The 18,135-nt window shown below is 46.1% G+C and overlaps 1 protein-coding gene and 1 long non-coding RNA gene across 3 annotated transcripts in view; one reads left to right on the plus strand and one right to left on the minus strand.

Moving 5' to 3' along the window:
* Window positions 1-3,197: 3,197 nt before the first annotated feature.
* Window positions 3,198-13,833, minus strand: LOC141371587 (uncharacterized). The gene is made up of 4 exons (XR_012376667.1): window positions 13,699-13,833; window positions 5,094-5,229; window positions 4,703-4,816; window positions 3,198-4,586 (listed from the first exon to the last, which is right to left on the minus strand). It is a non-coding gene; the product is annotated as an uncharacterized lncRNA (long non-coding RNA).
* A 4,122-nt stretch (window positions 13,834-17,955) lies between these two features.
* TFDP1 (transcription factor Dp-1) overlaps window positions 17,956-18,135 on the plus strand; it is a 40,736-nt gene continuing 40,556 nt past the window's right edge. The window contains exon 1 of one of the 2 annotated variants that reach the window (XM_025874557.2): window positions 17,956-18,090. The gene's annotated coding sequence lies outside the window, so the exon portion shown is untranslated. The remainder of the gene's footprint in view (window positions 18,091-18,135) is intronic. The other variant, XM_025874558.2, reaches the window with a different exon arrangement.

Consider the following 18,135-nt stretch of genomic DNA (forward strand, 5'->3'; position numbering starts at 1 on the left):
GGGGGCCTGCCGGGGGATCCCTGCCCTGGAGGCGTCAACTAAACCTCTTGGGATTAAACATAGAAATCATGACACATGGATTAGAAGCCGAGGGTTTGCGGGGTGCACAGAGGGGGTGTAGGAGGGCAGGAGACGCGGCAGCCATTCCGGCGAGAATAAATGAGTAAAAGCATCTTATTTTATTATCGTACTTGTGGATTTATTTTTTTTTCCTGTCTCCATAAGAGAATGTACCTGTGGCTTTAAAAAGGCCCCTTTACCTCCCTTAATGGCTGAATGCCCAGAGCACCTGTGGAAACCCCCCGGGAGTCCTCTACTGAACTCTAGTGACCGCCGCTCTTGTCACGTACCGCGCAAGCGTTTTTCATTTTGTTCCACGACGTTTGTGATAGAAGGTGGGGGGGGGGGAAGCTGTTGCCAAATAGCCCACTTGAGAGCATCCCTCTTCCCACTGAGCGTCAGCCATGCTGGGCACCCTCTCTTCCCCAGCGGACTGCTGATCTGCTGATCCCTGGCCAGGGTTCCGGTCCGTGTGGCGTTGAGGTCAGGGCCCCAGCTCTCTCCAGCACACATCTCATCGCCAGCCACACGCGGGAGGCTGGAAGCCCCGTCGGGTTCTGTAGCCGGCTCTCCAGAGATAGCTGCTCAGGCTGCCCGGGGACCTGTTTCTTCCCCACGGCCAGAGGCCCCGAGACCATGGTCGGCAGGGGCTGGTGGGATGGGGGGGGGCAGCCCCAGCCACCAGCCCTGCTGCGTCCAGGGACTCTAGTGACATCATCGACCGGATGCGACGTGGAAAGAAGGACAGGGAGCAGATGGGTTCCTCTGAGGTCCTCTGGCTGTAGATCCCGCATCCCCAGGTGGTTGTGCCGAAGCCTTTTGCCTGGGAGGCTGGGTTTTCCTCACCTTCTTGGTGGGGGTTAGGTGGGTCATGTTAACACTCACACTGTGTTATTGCCGCGGTGGGACCATTTTAAATCAGAGAAAGGGAGAGTACACTGGGCTCGGCCTGGTGTTGTCCCAGGGTGCCCCACCCCTGCCCGCAGGCCCGCCTGACCTTGACCTGGCCTCCAGCTCCACTCCCTAGCCTTCCTCCACCGCCCGCCCTCTGTGGTCCCAGGTAGCGAGAATTTCCCTTAAACATTGCTTTGGTGTCTCCTTGAAAGGCTGAGCACTGGCTGACCCTGCGGCTCTCTCATCGCCAACTGGACCAGCCCCCGAAATGGGTCTGTTCTGGATTTCTTCCTTGGTTCCCACTTTGGTTCCATCTGGACCTATTTTCCTGCGTCCTCAGCACAACAGATCTCACCCCTTCCAGCCAGCAGCCCCCACTGACACCCACACACCTCCTCTCCCTCACCCTGTGGGTCCCAGGCCCCCGCCCACCCACCCCCAACAGGCTCCAGACCACTTTATGCCCATTTCCTTTGTCTATCAGCCAAAGGAGGTCGTTAGACTAGATGGTTCTCCGCTGCTGTGGGGAGTCTTTTTTCCTATAAGGACACCAAAGAGAAAGAAGAGCCCACCGAGGAAGGAAGGCAGCCGGGGCAGAGAGAAATCGCAGACACACCTGCACTGCCCAGCAGGGGCCCCTCAGCAGGTGGCCCGGAGGGGCCTGAGGGGCCCACCTGCAGGGATGCACCGCCCCTGGGGCCAGAGCGCCCAGTCCTTGAAAGAAGCCAGAAATCTGGAACTCTGTATAGAATCCTGTGAGCTGTGAATGTTGGCTACATTCTTTGCTTTTATTTTTCCTTCTTAATCTTGGGTAGGGCAAACCATCCATTTGCAGCTTTCATACTAAGAGATGTTTTCTGGGTTTTTAAAACTAAGATTTTGTTTTATATATTTATACAGAAATACAGAAAATGCCAGACAGAAGAAAGAGTGCTTATAAATTTCACCCCTAAAAATAACTATATAAAGTGAGAAGGGGAAGCAGTCCCAGATCTCCAGTCTCTGGTCTGACCGGAGTCCGGTTACCAAAGGGGAACAGGGCCAGCGAGGGCTGAAGTGGTCCTCAGGGGCCAGACGTGCAGGGCCAAGCGGGCAGAGGTGGGGTTGGAAGTGACGCTGAGATGTCTCCGGCCTTGGGCCTCAGAGGGAACGACCTGGGTAGTCAGGACCTCTGGCCCCCCACAGCCACGCTGGTGCGTGCTTGGCTCATTACGCTTGTCGGCTGAACATCGATACGAGTGCAGCCCCACCTGGCCGAGGACCGACATCTCCCCCAAAGAAGTGGCTACTCCCCCCGGATTTGGTGCTTACCATCCCCTCTGGTCTCTTCCTATCTGTTTTCTTATATGTGTGTGAGTGAGTGAGTGTGCGCTTTGAGGCTGCTGTTCCTCAGCCGTCAGTGGGGTGGGCGTGAGGGACGTTCTACCTCATTCACAGTCAGTGCTGCTTATTATCCTGTTGTGGGATACACATCCCTGTTTGGTCTCCTGCTATCAGACCTTGAACTGTGGTTCAGTTTTCTGTTAGTGTAAACCCTGATGCTGAGTGTGCCCCCGGATACACCCTAGGAGCAGCATGGCTGGGCAGTAGGGTATGGGAATACCCAACCCAATAAAATAATGCCAAGTTATTTTCAAAAGTGATGGCATCAATTTACATCCCTGCTAGCTGTGTATAAGGAATGCGATGGATCCACAGCCTTTCCAGTACTTGCCACTGTCAGACTCCTTTAGATTTGCACATCAAATGGGTATAAACCGATTTCTGCTTGTGGTCTTCATTTGCATTTCCCTGATAATTAACGAGACTAAGAACCAACTCAAATGTATACATATTGGCCAATTTACAATACTGACTCTGTCAATCCATGAGTGTAGCAGATCCCTCCATTTACTTAATTCTTCTTTAGTTTTTGTAGACTTCTGTGAAGAGGTCTTATGTATTTTTTTCATTAGCTTTATTCCTAGGTATTTTACATTTTTGATCTATTGCCAAATGGCACTTTAAAAAGCTTTCTATTGTAGTATAATACACCTACATAAAGGTGCGAATATCACAAGTTTACAGCTTAATGAGTTTTCACTGAACACGCCTATTTAACCTACACCCAGCTCAAGAAGTACACCCTTACCAGCATCCAAAGACCCTGCATAGAAGGATCTTCTCTTCCATCCATTTTTCTTTTTTTTTTTTAAAGATTTTATTTATTTATTAGAGAGAGAGCAGAGAAAGAGAGAGAGCACATGAGCAGCGGGGAGGGCAGAGGGAGAGGGAGAAGCAGGCTCCCCGCTGAGCAGGGAGCTGACTTGGGACTTGATCCCAGGACTCCGGGATCATGACCTGAGCCGAAAGCAGACGCTAACCGCTTAACCGACTGAGCCACCCAGGCGCCCCTCTTCCATTCATTTCTACCCCCACAAGTAACCACAGGTGACCTGGCTTACTTTTTTGCTTACTTGGTACTTTGTAGTAATGGACTCACACAAAACGCAGTCTTTTGGATCAGGAACTTTTGCTCAAAGCAGTGAGGAAGTTGACCCAAATGTTGCCTGTGGTCATGGACATTCCTTCCACGTGTGCCCGTATCACTGCTTTTCCTTCTATGCAGGGGCATTGGGCAGGTGCCGCTGGGGCCATTACACACAGTGCCCCTGGAAGGGCTCTAGAAGATGTCTTTGGTAGACATATGCACTTCCTTTTCTTGGGCATACTCTGGAAATGCAGTTGCTGCGTCACGGAGCACTTGTTTGCTTGACTTCATTAGAAAATGCCAGGCAGTTTTCCAAAGAGATTCTAACATTTTACTCCTAGCAGCAAGGTATGACAGTCCCAGTCGTACCACATTTTTATCAACAGTTTTTATTATCAACCCCTTGGTTTTGGGTGTGAAATGGTATCCTACCATCGTTTAATTTGCATTTTCCTGATTGCTAAGGAAGTTGGGAACATTTCCACATGCTTCTTAGCCATTCAGATTTCTTCTTTAATAGTGTTAACATAGTTCCAGTTTTTTGACAATTTTAACAGAGTTCTTTATGTTTTATTTATTGATTTGTAGTTCTTTGCATATTCTGGATATGAGTTTTTATCAGACTTATCTATTGTGAATATGTTCCCCAGTCTGTGGATGTCTTCTAAACTTGCTTTCGATGAGCAACAGTTTTAGCTTTTGATAAAGTCCAGTTTACACATTTTTTTTCTTTTGTGGTTAGTGCCACATTTGTCCGATTTTAAAAACACTTGCCTATCCCAAGGGCCTGTTTTCTTCCGGAAAATTTAAATTTAACTTTCAGAAATTATTTTTTGAGCTTGGTATGAATACAGAGCAAAGTTTTTTTCCATATGGAAATCTAGTAGATTCAGCATCATTTATCGGAAAGACTCTCCTTTCCCTGTTAAATTACATCAATGCCTTTTTTGAAAATCAAGTAACTGTAAACATGTGGGTCTGTTGGGATTTTTCTATTCCGTCTCCTTGATCTGTTTATTTTGTGCCACCCCACATTGTCTTAATGTGGCATCAAAATCTAGTAATGCAAATCCTTCAACAGTACTGTTCTTCCAGATTGTCTTGATATTACCAGGTATTGGTATTAAATATAAATTTTGAAATCAGATTGTCACTGGAAACTCTGAAAATACATGGAGATTAAACAACACATTTCTAAATAACACATGGATGAAGGAAGAAATCTCAAGAGAAATTTGAAAGTGTTTTGAACTAAATGAAAATGAAAACACAACCTACCTCATTTGTGGTATGCAACAAAAGCAGTGCTTAGAGGGAACTGACAGCAGTGAGCACCCCAGTCAAGAAGAAGAAAGATTTAAAACCAGTAACCTAAGCTCTCACCTTGGAAAACTGGAAAAAGAAGAGGAAATTACATCCAAAGTGAGCAGAAGTAAATAAGAAAAACCAGACCAGATGTCAATGCAATTGAAAACAGGAGGACATCAATAGAGAAAATCAATGAAACTAAAAGCTGTTTCTTTGAAAATATCAATAAAATCATAAAATTCTAGCTGGGCTAAGAAAAAAAAAGAGAAGACACAAATTACTGATATCAGAAATGAAAGAAGGGACATCACTACAGATCCATGGACATTAAAAGGATAAGAAAGGAATGTTATGGGGGCACCTGGGTGGCTCAGCCGGTTGAGTGTCTGCCTTCAGGTCATGATCCCCCTGTCCTGGGATTGAGCCCCACACTGGGCTCCCTCCTTAGCAGAGAGTCTGCTTCTCCCCCTCCCTCTGCTGCTCCCCCTGCGTGTGCTCTGTCAAATAAATAAAATCTTTAAAAAAAAGGCATGTTATGAACAATTCCTTGCCCACAGACCCACAGATGTGATAACCCAGATGAAATGAACTAATTACTTAAAAGACACTGTAGTGTTAAGTGACTGACGTTAAGCTTTTTTTCCTCTTTTTTAAAATTTAAAATCAATTTAATTAACATACAGCGTATTATCAGTTTCAGAGGTAGAGTTCAGTGGTTCATCGGTCTTATATCACGCCCAGTGCTCATTGCATCACGGGCCCTCCTTCATGCCCATCCCCCAGCCACCCCATCCCCCCACCCCCTCCCCTCCAGCAACCCTCGGTCTGTTTCCTAGAGTTAAGAGTTTCTTATGGTTTGCTTCCCTCTCTGATTTCATCTTATTTTATTTTTCCTTCCTTTCCCCTATGTTTATGTTTTTTTTTCTTAAATTCCACATACGAATGAAATCATATGGTATTTGTCTTTCTCTGACTGACTTATTTCACTTAGCCTAATACTCTCTAGTTCCATCCATGTGGTAGTGGCAGGCAGAGGATTAAGCAGGCTACCCACTGAGCAAGGAGTCCAATATAGGGCTCGATCCCAGGACCCTGGGATCATGACCTGAGCCATAGGCAGATGCTTAACTGACTGAGCCACCCAGGTGTCCCAAGATTTCATTCTCTTTGATGGCTGAGTAATATTCCATTGTGTGTATATACACAACATCTTTATCCATTCATCTGACATTAAGTTTTTGATTCCTGAGGCATCCATTTCAAAAGACAACTATCTTGAATAAATGTATCTCCACCTGTATGACACAGCTACCAGTGGCCCCCCCCAAAATAAACAGATAAGGAACTATGTCATCCCCAAACATGAAGGTCCCTCTTTCAGAAAGCTCTGGGTAACCTAGGTAACTGTTTGAATGACCCCATATCTCCCTTCTGTGCCCTAATTCCCAGTCTTATGCATTAAGTTAACCAATAAAGAACCAAAAAAACCCTAGACACTCTGTCCTTGGATCCTAATAAAGGCAGAGCCCCAGGTTCATGTGCTCTCTGTTTACTTGTGATCTCACTGGGTGGCCCTTGGGTGTTCCATGTATCCCCCAGGAATTGTGAGTAATAAATCTTGTTCCTCAAAGTTACCTGATGGTTTTTGTGGAAGCGCATCTGTGACCATCAGAATACAAGGGTCAGTCCCCATGTTGGCCCTGGTAGGGAATGTCTGTGGGCTCACCACGAGTAACACGAGCCCAGATGAAAGCCTCAGGCATTCCTGGCTGAGAGCATCACTACCAATAAGTTGGGACTCTGACACAACAAACGCAATCCGCCAAAACTCACACAAGAGGAAAAGACAGTCTGCATAGGCCTGTATCTATTAAAGAAATTGAATCAATAATTAATAACCTTTCAAAACAGAAAGCACCAAGCTCATGTGGGTTCACAGTGAATTCTGCCAAACATTTAAGGAAGAAATTGTACTAAAATCTACAACAGGCTAAAGAAGAAAACCACATTATCCTATCAATAGACACAGAAAAAGCATTTGACAAACTCCAATACTCATTCATGATTTTAAAATACTCTCAGCAAACTAGCAATGGAAGAGAATTTGCTCAAATTGATAATGAACACCTACAAAAAACCTACAGTTAGCATCATAGTTAATGGTGAGAAACTCAGTGCTTTCCCACGAAGATCACGAACAAAGCAGGAGGGGCGCCTGGGTGGCCATTGGTGAAGTGTCAGCCTTTGGCTCAGGTCATGATTCTGGGGTCCTGGGATTGAGCCCTGTGTCAGCGAGGAGCCTGCTTCTCCCTCTCCCTCTGCCCCTCCCCTGCTCACTCTCTCTCTCATAAATAAATAAAATCTTAAAAAAAAAAAAGAACAAGGCAAGAATATTCTCTCTCAACCCTCCTTTTCAACATTATACTGGAAATCCTAGCTAATGCAAAAAAAAAAAAAACAAAAAAAAAGAACAAAAAGAAAAGAAAATGTACAAAGACTGGTAAGAAAGAAATAAAACTGTCTTTGCAGATGACATGATTGTCTGTGTAGCAAATCCAAAAGAGTTGCCAAGAAACTCTGGAGTTAATAAGCAATTATAACAAAGTTACAGGATACAAGCTTAGTATACAAAAGCCAATCACTTATATACCAGCAGTGAACAAGTAGAGTTTGAAATAAAAAAATATAATACCACTTACATTAGTACCCACAAAATGAAATACTTAGGTATAAACGTAACAAAATATGTATAGAATCTACATGAGAAAAACTATAAAACTCTGATGAAAGATATCAAAGAACTATAAATAAATGGAGAGATATTCCATGTTCATGAGTCAGAAGCCTCATTCATAAGGTCAGGATGTAGTTCTTCCCAACTTTAACTATAGATTCAGTGCAATCCCAATCAAATCCCAGCAAGTTTTTGTATAGATATTGGCAAACGGATTCTAACATTTATATATAGAGGCAAAATACTCAGAATAGCCAAAACAATGTTGAAGGAGAAGAACAAGTTCGAGGACTGACACTATCCAACTTCAGGACCTCCTGTAAAGCTACAGTAATCAGGACTGTGGTATTAGGAGGGCAGGCACATAGATCAATGGGACAGAACAGAGAGCCAGAAACAGACCCACATAGATACATATATGGCAACAAGCATAATGAAAAGATGCTCCACATAGGTCATTAGGAACTCGCAAATTAATGCAACAATGAGATGCCACTACACACCTGTTAGAACGACCAAAATCTAACACTGACAACACCCATGCTGATAAGGATGCAGGACAACAGGAACTCATTCCTTGCTGCTGGGAATGCAAGATACAGCACTTGGGAAGACAGTTTGGCAGTCACTGACAAAACTAAACATACTCTTACCATAGACCCAGCAATCATGCTCTTTGATATTCACCCAAATGAGTTGAAAACATGTCCACACAATAACATGCACATACATGTTTATAGCAGCTTTGTTCATAATTGCCAAACCCTGGAAGCAACTGAGATGTCCTTCAGTAGGTGAATGTATAAAAAGATTGTGGTACATCCAGACAATTGACTGTCATTTAGTGCTAAAAATAAATAGGCTATCAAGCCTTATTGCTAAGGGAAAGAAACCAGTCTGAAAGGCTACATACTGTAAGGTTCCAAGTATATGACATTCTGGAAAAGGCAAAACTGTAGAGACAGTGAAAAGGTCAATAATTGCCAAGACTTAGTGGGGAGGGAGGATGAAGAAGTGGAATACAGAAGCTTTTTAGGGCAGGATCAGTGTGATTCTATACATGTCATTATACATTTGCCAAAACTATAGAATGTACAAGACCAAGCGTGGACCCCAGTGTAAACCATGGACTTTGGGTGATTATGCCATGCCAATGCAGTTTCACTGATTTTAGCAAATGTATGACTGTGGTGCAGAATTTGGGTAGTGGGGGGTGGGTAGTGACTCTGCCCATTTAAAATTTGGGCAGATTTTGTGTGTAGGTGCAGGGCAGAGTGTATATGAGAACTTTCTGTACTTTCTGCTCAGTTTTGCTATGAACTTAAAATTGCTATAAAAGTGAAGTCTATTTTTTCCCCGAAATCAGGTTTCTAATTTCTTCCAAAATAATGTTGAGATTTTGATTGAGATGGTATTGTCTATAGGTTAGTTTGGAAAGAATGGGCATCTTAATAATACTGAGTCTCCCAATCCAAGAACATGATATATCTCCAAAGTGTTGGTCTACTTTAGATTTTTTAAGCAGTGTTTTATATTTTTTCTATAGATCTTTGCACATCTAAATTAATTCCTAATAAGCTGATATTTTTCATGCTATTTTAAACAATATTTAAAATTGTTTTCCAATAGTTTGTTGTTATATAGAAACATACTAATTTTATTACACAGGTCTTATTTCTAGAGAATCTGCTAAATTTACTGGTTGGTTTTAGTAGATTCCTGTGATATTCCACATATGCAATCATATCATCTAGGACTAAAGATAGTTTAAGTTCTTCCTTTTCAATATTTATGCCTCAATTTCTTTTTCTTGCCTTATTGCACTGGTTAGAACCTTCTGATTAATGTTAAACAGAATGGGATTTTTATCCCAACTATTTTGAAAGTTTCAAAATACAGCGAGTTTGATGGGGCACCCGCGTGGCTCTGTCAGTTAAGCGTCTGACTGCAGCTCAGGTCATGATCTCAGGGTCCTGGGATCGAGCCCTGCATTGGGCTCCTCACTCAGTGGAGAGTCTGCTTGTCCCTCTCCTTCCTCTGCCCTCCCTGCCCACTCATGTTCTCTCTCTCAAATAAATAAAATCTTTTAAAAAATACAGTGAAGTTGAGCAAATAGTAAAATACACACCCATATCTAAACAACTGTTATCATTATTCCCCCGACTCTCTCTTTCTCTCTCCTCCTCCTCCTCTCCCATCTGAAAGACACACATACATTTTCTCCCCAACCATCCAAAAGTAAAGTATTGGCATCATGATGCTTAGGAACTCAGTTCATCACCATGCCACTTCTAAGAAAAAAGATAATCACCTGCACTAACACAACACCATTGTCATACTGAGCAAAATAACAATGTCTTCTCTTATCTAATTTTTGGAACATATGTAATCTTCCCCAATTGTCCTTTATAGCTTTTTTAAAGAAAATAGTTTTATTGAGCTATAATTCATGTGCCATCAAATTCACCAATTTAAAATGTACAATTCAATGGTTTTTCGTATATTATTATTTTCTAATATTGTGGTAAAATATACATCATAAAATTTGCCTTTTGCCTATTTTTAAGTGTACAATTCAGTGGTATTAATTAAACTCACAATGTTGTGTAACCATTACTACTATCTATTTCAAAACTTTGCATCACCCAAAACAGAAACTCTGTGACTATTAAATAGTACCTCTCCCCATTCTCTACTACCCTCGGTCACTGGTAACCACTAAGCTACTTTATGTCTCTCTTAAGTTGCTATTCTAGACATTTCATATAAGTAGAATCATACACTGTTTGCCATTTTGTGTCTTACTTATTGCACTTACTATAGTATTTTCAAGTTTCATCCATGTTGTAGCATGTGTCAGAATTTAATTCCTTTATATGGTTGAATAATATTCCATTTTGCATATTTACACCACATTTTTTTTATCCACTCACCTGCTGATGGGCACTTAGGTTGTTTCCTCCTTTTGACTATTGTGAATAATGCTGCAATGAACATTGGCATAGACGTATCTAACAGATATACTTGTGTGTGTGTGTATAGTTCTATTAATGTGATGTGTTACATTGATTGATTCTCTTATGTTGAAAAATATTTGCATCCTTGGAATAAATCCCACTTGGTCATGGTGTATAATTTGATGAAAGATATGACTATAAATCCAAGAAGCCCAATGAACTCCAAGTAGGATAAACTCAGAGACCCACATTGAAACACATTATAATCAAACTCAAAGACAAAGACATAGAATCTTTAAAGCAATGAGATGTGACTCATCACTTACAAGGGATCCTTAGTAAGACTAACAGCCAATTTCATATCAGAAGCCATGGATGCCAGAAGGCAGTAGGATGACATACTTAAAATGTTGGGGGAAAAACCCCAAACAACCTGCCAATCAAGGATTCTGTATCCGGAGAAACTGTGCTTTAAAAATAAGGGAGAAAGTAAGACATTTGCAGATAGACAAAAGCAGAAAGAGTTTGTTTCCACTAGAGCTGTCCCACAAGAGATGCTACAGGGAAACCCTTCAGGTTGGGACAGAAGGACACTAGACATAGCCAGAGGCCATATGAAGAAACAAAGACCTCTGGTAAGGGTGAATACATGGGCAAATTATTGTATTCTTGGTTTGTAGCTCCACTTTTAATTTCCTGTCTGATTTAACAGACAAATGCATAAAATAATTATAAATCTATATATTGAGCAAATAAGGTATACTTGTGTAAATGGATCAAAAACCATAGATTGGCAGAATGGATAACAAGCAGGATCCAGCTATTTGCTGCCTAGAAGACTTGATCTTGATCTAAGGACCCATAGGTTGAAAGTGAGAGAATGGAAAACGATTTTACTCACAATTAGTGACCAAAAGAGAATGAAGTGGCTATGCTAATATCAGACAAGATAGATTTTAGTAGAAAATTTTTACAAGAGGGGCGCCTGGGTGGCTCAGTTGGCTAAGCGCCTGACCCTTGATTTCGCTCAGGTCGTGATCTCAGGGTTGTGGGATCAAGCCCCGCGCTGGGCTCCACACTCAGTGGGGAGTCTGCTTGTGATTCTCTCCCTCCGCCCCTCCCCCGGCTTGCACACACGCACATGCACTCTCTCTCTCTCAAATACATAAATCTTTAAAAAAATTGTTACATGAGACAAAGGATATTCTGTAATGATAATAATAATACAATGTGACTATGATAAAGGGTGAGTTCACAAGAAGATATAACAATTATAAATACGGCGCCTGGGTGGCTCAGTTGGTTGAGCGACTGCCTTCGGCTCAGGTCGTGATCCTGGAGTCCTGGGATCGAGTCCCACATCGGGCTCCCCGCTCAGCGGGGAGTCCGCTTCTCCCTCTGACCCTCTTCCCTCTCGTGCTCTCTATCTCTCATTCTCTCTCTCTCAAATAAATAAATAAAAATCTTAAAAAAAAAAAAACAAATATATACACTAGGGGCACCGGGCTGGCTCAGTCGAAGAGCATGTGAATTCAAGCCCCATGTGGGGCATAGAAACTACTAAATAAATAAAACTTAAAAAACAAATACATATATATACACATTAGACATCAGTGCTTCTAAATAAAGGCAGCAAGCCCTGACAGCTTAAGGGAGACATAGGCAGTTCTACAACAACATAGGGGACCTCAACGTCCCACCTCCAGCAATGGGCAGAACACCAGACAGAAGGCCAGCAAGAACTCGGCGCCCTGCACCACACTACAGACCGATTGGACCTAACTCAGTCTAGCGATATCAGCACACACATTTGTCTCCAGCGCTTATGCAAACTTCTCCAGGGTTGGGTGCCCAGGACTCTGCCCTGTGTGAACCAGCAGTGCATTGAAGAGGAGCCTCACTTGCAGTCTGTCCATTTCCGTGCCCCTAGGCTCTTATCAACCCAAAAGCAGGTTGCAAACTGAAAAATTTTAAGCAGGAAGGAGCACAATCATCCATTTTTAAAATACCACTCTGGGGCGCCTGGGTGGCTCAGCTGTTAAGCGTCTGCCTTCATCTCAGGTCATGGTCCCAGGGTCCTGGGATCGAGCCCCGCATCAGGCTCCCTGCTCCGCGGGAAGCCTGCTTCTCCCTCTCCCACTCCCCCTGCTTGTGTTCCCTCTCTCGCTGTGTCTTTCTGTGTCAAATAAATTTAAAAAAATCTTTAAAAAAATAAAATAAAATATCACTCTGTCTGCTGAATAGATAAGAGATCTGAGTGGGACAAATTTGGAGGAAGGAATAAGAGGAGTTATTTTGTAGTCCTCAGTGAAGAGGATATAGTGGGGCCAGGGAATGGCAGAGGAGATGGGGAAAAGGAGAAGAATTCAAGATATTTCAAATTGGTGACTGGTTTTAGTTACTGAGAGCACATGAGGTATCTGACTTCTATCTAGGTTTGCAGTGCAAACAACGGGGTGGACATAGTTCGTTTCCTGCACGGGGTGCTGGAGGGAGGAGCGGGTTTGGTGGGAGAGTCGTGAGTTTATGATTGTTGTGTCAGATGACATTGTAAGGGTTAATCGTAGCACCCAGTTGCCTTACTGAGACGTCGTTCTACTCCAACCTCCTGTCAATGGCTTGTGAGAGTGTCCATGAAGCCAAGAATTTATTTTTATTTTTTAAAGATTTTATTTATTTATTTGAGATAGAGCAAGAGAGAGCGAGCGCGAGCAGCGGGGGGGGGGGGGGTTGTGCAGAGGGAGAGGCAGAAGCAGACTCCCCTCTGAGCAGGGAGCCCGATGCGGGGCTCGGTCCCAGGACCCTGGGACCATGACCTGAGCCGAAGGCAGTCGCCCAACCAACTGAGCCACCCAGGCGCCCCGAAGCCAAGAATTTAAACGGTTTTCCCCAAAGGAACCTGTGGTCTAGTGATAGGACAGCAAACCTAGATTGGAGAAAGAATCGGTGTATGTGTTGTGCGGGAGGTTTTAGGGAGGGTAGAGAGGAAGAATGCACTGTCCACAGCCTACTGACGTCTCGCTTTCTGCTGTCCAGCCTGGAGTGCCATTGCCATTAACGCTTTCCCAAAACTGCCCTGTGTCCAGTCCTCCCGCCCCAGCTGCCCTCGCTGTCCACACTCGCCTCTCCGTTGTCCTGGTCCTGCACCCTGGACTTGGGACCCTGGGTCTGACCCCTGCTCCTCCCTGCCCCTATGGACCCTCAGCATCTTGTAGTAAAACTCTCTGTAGCAAATACTTGCATTTTGGAAGCTGGTATCAGAAGAAACTCCTTACGTTTAAGAAATCTGGTTGCAGGGCGCCTGGGTGGCTCAGTCATTAAGCATCTGCCTTCGGCTCAGGTCATGATCCCGGGATCCTGGGATCGAGCCCCGCATCGGGCTCCCTGCTTCGCGGGAGGCCTGCTTCTCCCTCTCCCACTCCCCCTGCTTGTGTTCCTGCTCTTGCTGTGTCTCTCTCTGTCAAATAAATTAATTAATTAAAAAAAAAAAGAAATCTACTCGCATTAACTATTGGCAGGAGGCAAGTGCCACCCTCCTCCCCCCGCCCCCCAGGGAAGTGTCACCACCACCAGAAGCTAGAGCATTGGAGGAAGCCCACCCATTCCCAGGCTTCTGCACACGATATTGACTCTAGAACAGCAATTCCCTTTAGACCAATTTAAACCATTCTGGTCTCCGAGGCACAGTTTGCATGTTGGTGCTCCTGCCCCAGCCAGGTCGAGGGGGGCAGTTCAGCTTCCCTGGCCTCTGCGTGTTGCTTCTGAGCCCAGATTGTCTGCAAATCTGCCTGTCCTATTTTAGCGATCCTCGATCTTATTCATCTGTACGGTATCAGCACTCAGAGTTTGGGGAGGAATGCAGGAGAGGTAAAACATATGAAACTGTGGTTTGTCTTCTTACCAAAGAACTCTATTTCTATTTATCAACTGAATTTGAGCATCAGAGAGGCTAAGATTACTTATCTGAGGCCATTTGACTTCCCTTTTCATGTCAGCTTCATTGTAGCCAGGGGGGCTGGAAGGCCCCTCTCCTCATCTGTAAGATCAGCAGACAGGTAGCAGAGAGATGACCAAAGGCCTTCGGTTGTACGAGACGTCAAGTTTCCCAAAACCCATGCTGAAGGCTTCCATGATGGTAACTGGATTCTATGGAGGAAGGACGTGACGTAAGGACAACATGGGTATTTCCACCTCACATTGTAGGATTCCACAGAAAATAATCTTGTTGCCGTCTTAGCCAGGGTGGTGTGGTCTCCCAGGAGGAGCCCTTCAGAAGGGCTGTGGGGTTAAATGACAAAGACCGAGGGGGATTTCTCGCATTGTAGAAGCCAGAGAGCACTGCAGGCAAAGGGTAAATAAAGGAAAAAGGTCTGAACAGTAAACAGGTTGGTGAGATCAACTTGAGTGAACTGGATGCCGTAGTCTAGAATTTGTCAGATCTGAGAAGTAGTTTCCAAAGGACCGTGGCTTCAGCCTGCAAATGCTCATGCAAGTCTTTTAAGATGTGAATAAATGCTGGTAGCCTAATGTACAAGATGGTCCAGTACTGGCCCTCTTCCCAAGAAATTTGACCAGAAATTGTCAAAATGGGTCATGATGTAAGAAGAGTAAGGATGTCTCTGTGTCTAGGGGGTGGGGGCTGCAGAATTTCTTGGTCGATGGGGCTTAGAAGCCATGGCCTTTCTGGAGAGGGCCAGGGGATTTATCTTGAGGTTGAGCAAGCACACTGATTTAGCGGTATTTTATGATACCCAAAAATAAGCAGAACAAAGTTTTCTAAAAATGCCTGTATATTTTAGCAAAGAATGAGAAAATGTCCCTTGTCCACCTTAGGAACATTCTATATAACTTCCATGAACCCGTCCCCCATCCCTGTCTTCCCACGTCTTGATGTCACCATATTGTGATCCAAGAAGGTGGAAAACAGGAAGGCTGGAGAGAGGACCGTGTCATCAAGGAGGGAAATCGCATATTTAACAAACACTCAGAATTTCAATTTTCAAGGGGCTAGAACACATTCTCTCCTAAAAAGGACAGTTTAATGGGGTGGGGAGGTTGGGGGTAAGGATTTGTATCACCCCCTGAGACTCAACAGGGCAGGCTCACAAAGAAAGAGGAAGCTTTTGGGAGATGCGGAATTTTCCTGGGAAGGATCTAATCATCTTGTTCTAATAAACACAGAACAGTACCATGGATGATGACACAGGGCTGAATGCCAGCCACTGAGAAGGGACAGGTCAACGCCCAAACATCACGCTTCCTGAACCCATGCTGCAGGTACAGTGGATACTGGAGGGTCAGGTGGATGCAGGCACTTGTAGGCTCATTACCCATCAAGAAGGTCGCATTTCTTCCATCCAGTCTAGAGACTTCAAGGCAGTGCAGCAGCCGAAAATACCTGGATCTTCAACTAAAAATTTTAGAAATTCTGCTACCTTTTAACACAGAAATGAGGGTTCTCTGCTATGACTGTAGAGAGTCAAAAACTAAAAACCCCAACCAACTTTTTGCTCTTTTCCCAAGAAAAACCAGAGCCTCTTGAGCTGTTACCTGCTGTGGGAGCTCTTGTAAATTCGGCATATTTCACTACAGTGATTTCCGTGCAGACATTACTTAGAATATTAGGGGTAGTTATCCCGTGTGAATGTTGTTGAATTACTGGAATCTTTTTTTTTTTTTTTTTAAGATTTTTACAATTTATTTGACAGATCACAAGTAGGCAGAGGAAGAGGCAGAGGGAGAAACAGGCTCCCTACTGAGCAGGGAGCCTGATGCAGGGCTTGATCCCAGGACCCTGGGACCATGACCTGAGCCGAAGGCAGGTGCCTGACTGAGCCCCCCAGGCGCCCCTAGAATTACTGGAATCTTGAGTTCCTGGGGAGAGGTTTTAAGATTCTGTACTCTGATGCTGTTTCTTCCTGAGCCTCCAGCTCTTACTGAGAGAGGCTTGCTGCCCTGTGTACTTGGGTCCAAGGGCTGGGAGTGAGGCTTCCAGCTGCTGCCTGGGGGTGAATATTCAAATACCGTAAAAAATAAAGAGATACTGTGCAAGGAGAATGGAGGTAGGACACATGACCACTAGAGGGACAACATGGAGGGTGCAGGTTCCGACGCCCCAGGGACCTGCTGAGGGGCCAAGAATGGTATAAATTGCACCAGCAGAGAAATAAGACCATTCTGCAGGCAGGCATGTGCAGGATTTTGCCTCTCCCCCATTACCGTTCAGTGCCCATTCTGTGCTCATCTGCACAAAGAAGGCACCTATTTCTGCTGTCTTCAAGAAACCAACGCTGAGTCCAGCGTTAGCAGAAGTAGGAGTGGACACGAACCGCGCCGGCGAGTAATGGAGTAACAGCTGCCCTCACCGTGGAGAGAGGCCTTTGCTCTGCTCCTCACCGCACAAGGCCAGGGAGCCCTGAACTTCAGACTCCAGCCCGCCCTCTGCTGGGTCTCTAGTCTGGGGGGTGGAAGGTGAGGTGGTCAATGCCATGGCCCTGCAGGTGGTGGGCTCCAGGGAGGAGGAGTCTCCAGGACTCAGGGTCCACCAGGCCCACCCAGTGATGGCGAGCAAACAGGCTGCCTGATTTCCCTCCTGAGCACCCCACTGGGATGCGGGGAATCAGGTGTAGGCTGGGTGTAGGCATGGAGACCGCTGGCCTACAGGTGGACAGGGCCTGCTGTGCTGTGTGCATGCACACCCTGTCCTCTCTGCGCACCTATACTTGCACATGGGCTCACTGCACAAACCCAGTCTGCCTTTCTCTTCCACAAGAACGCTTGCCCACATGTGCACACACACTCACCACCTCTTCTCCACATGTGCACACACCGGCCCTTCTTCCTCTGCGTCTGTACAGCCACACCTGCACACAGCTGGCCTCTATACAAGTGTGCACACACCTCTGCCCTGTCCTCCAAGGACATGCACGCCTGCATATGCACACCCTCAACCCCCTCTCCGCATGAACACCTGTGCGCACAAGATCTACCCTCCTTCCGCCCGCGTAAACACACACCCACAAATACACTCATGTGCACATGCGCACACCCGTGCACACACACTTGCCTCCCCACCTCTGCACACACCTGGCCCCTCTCCGAGTGTGCGCGCACACCAGCACAAGCACACTCCCGGCCCTTCTCCAGGTGCGCGCACACCTCTGGTCCCTCTCGGAGTGTGCACGCACACCGACACGTACACACCGCCCGCCCGTCTCCAAGTGTGCGCGCACACCGGCACGATGCACACCTGCGGCCCCTCTCCAGGTGTGCGCACACCTCCGGCCCCTCTCCAGGTGTGCGCACACCTCCGGCCCCTCTCCAAGTGCGCGCGCACCACAGCCTCTCGGCACCAGACTTTCCGCCTCCGTCCCCGCCCGGCGCGCACGCGCACATGCACCCGCACCCGCGCAGCCCATCCCCCTCGGAGCGCGCGGGCCGCACCGGCGGGAGGAGGAGGAGGAGGGAGGCGAAGGCGCGAAAAGGCGCGCAGGCGCGCTGCGGGAGCCGGCCCGCCGCCCACGTCACGCCGCCGCGCCGCGCACGTCACGCCGCCCGACGCCCGCTCGCAGGGTGAGCCCCGCGCGCCGGCGCCTCGGAGGGCAGGGACCCCGGGGCCGAGCGCGCCGCCGGGACCCCGCCCGTGCCCGTGCGCCGGAGCGAGCCAGGTGCGGCGGGCCGGGGTCCCGCGCGTCCGCGCCCCTCGCGGGACC

Source organism: Callorhinus ursinus, unplaced genomic scaffold, assembly GCF_003265705.2.
Source record: "Callorhinus ursinus isolate GAN/ISIS: 27379988/994484 unplaced genomic scaffold, GSC_fseal_2.0 scaffold79, whole genome shotgun sequence".
Taxonomy (NCBI): Eukaryota; Metazoa; Chordata; class Mammalia; order Carnivora; family Otariidae; genus Callorhinus; species Callorhinus ursinus.